Here is a 1,653-nt window from a genome sequence, read left to right as displayed (position 1 = left end):
AACACACTGTCCTTCTGAGAAACAGAATGAAACTCAACAATGCCAGGAAGCAGCCCCCTGCCTCAGTGATCTCAGCGACGGGTGCTCCTGAGAGCTCGGAACTGTTCCTGACAGATTCTGGAAATGACACTCAGGCACCTTCCTGGATTCGGAGATCTCAGACCTGTTTCCCAGAGTCTTAGAGTCTTGGTTCTACATTCTGTTTTTGCACAGATCTGGGATCCAGGAACTGAAAACATTGTGGGGCTGTGCCTTGTCCTTTCTCACTCGGTTTCCCTGGGTAGGGCACTAAGGCTGTTCTATGACGATATAATGCACAGGGGTGGATGCAATAATTCCACTGTGGGGAGGGGCAATGCCTCAGGGATCCTGGTGCGTGGGGCATCTCCACCACACAGGGCAGCCCGCCTCAGGACTGATGACTGCTTACCTGCATCTTCTACACTGGTGGTCAGACATTGGAATAAGAGCTTTTCATGCAGTATCTCATTTTTCCTGACAACAAGCCTATGAAGGAAGAACTTAACCATTTCATACATGAAGAAATTGAGGTGACCAGGATTATGTAACTCACCTCAAGTCGTGCACCAGTCATGACAGGGACAGGCTTCACACAGAATTTGCAGCCTTGGCTTAGCTCCCAAACAACATTGCCTTCCCTTTCTAGTCCCCAGGGTTGACATTCTCCAAAGGACACTGGGAAGAGCCAGGAATAAGAAAGCTGATGGTGAGATCTCTAGAGAACGTAAAGAGTCCTGATCCTCAGCAGTTTCCAAAGCGTAGGACGCAATGAAAGCATCATGACTTCGAAAAGAGCAGAGGGCTGAGGATCCAGAAAGGAGACATGAGTACTGGTGAAAAGTCCTCTGTGGATGCATCTGAATGTCCTTCTCATTGAACCTCTCACTCTCCCCACTCAACAGCTGGAGGGCCACTGATGTGTTGGAGAAAAGAATAAATAAAGGAGAGAAGGTACAGGTTTGGGTTCCAAAGTTGCCCATGCTGGTTATGGTTGGGAGCCCTCTTCCTCTAGGTTGTGCAGTTGAACGCGGGGATGCCCTGGCAACAAGGAGAGGGGCATCTCTTAGCTCCTCTTGGTTGCCACAGAGTTGCTTCTTGCTCAAGCCCACATGACCAAGGACAGAGTCACTGTCCCCCACCAAGCAGGAGGCTTCACTTCTTGAGCATCAAACACAGGCATGGGGTGGATTTCTCCTAGGGATTCCTGAGGCCATTGTTTTTGGGGCTCCTCCCATCCCTGCATCTATTTGCACTAACATGCTCTGCAGAACGGCTCATCAGAGGGCCTCTCCCCTTCCAGGCTGCTGGCATTAGAGGAATGCACCTCAAGCTCGCCAGAAACTTTTACCTCCACTCCTTTCCTCCATCCTCAATGACGGTGGCCAAGACCACTTGGATCCCACTTTGTTCAAGCAGCACATCCTCCCAGGACCCACGAAGAGTGAAGGTTCTCTTGGTTACTTCCCAACTGACCTAGAAATGAAAAGTCATTATTGAAACTCCTCCAACCAGGGAGCCCACACTCAGAACACAAAGGATTCTTGGGCCAGGGGAGAGAAAAACACCTTAAAGTTATACCTGTAACAGGGAAACACAAATGTAAATTAATTTCTCAATCAATACCCTGTTACA

At 49.3% G+C, this 1,653-nt stretch overlaps 1 long non-coding RNA gene across 1 annotated transcript; it reads left to right on the top strand.

The window, feature by feature from the left end:
- The first annotated feature begins 298 nt into the window (after positions 1 to 298).
- On the top strand, positions 299 to 977 carry LOC107967987 (uncharacterized). The gene is made up of 2 exons (XR_001708865.3): positions 299 to 551; positions 668 to 977. It is a non-coding gene; the product is annotated as an uncharacterized LOC107967987 (long non-coding RNA).
- The last annotated feature ends 676 nt before the right edge of the window (positions 978 to 1,653 follow it).

The sequence above is a fragment of the Pan troglodytes genome, chromosome 14, assembly GCF_028858775.2.
Source record: "Pan troglodytes isolate AG18354 chromosome 14, NHGRI_mPanTro3-v2.0_pri, whole genome shotgun sequence".
NCBI lineage: Eukaryota > Metazoa > Chordata > Mammalia > Primates > Hominidae > Pan > Pan troglodytes.
The sequence above is the reverse complement of the archived record's forward strand: the minus strand, read 5'-3'. Positions and strand labels throughout refer to the sequence as shown.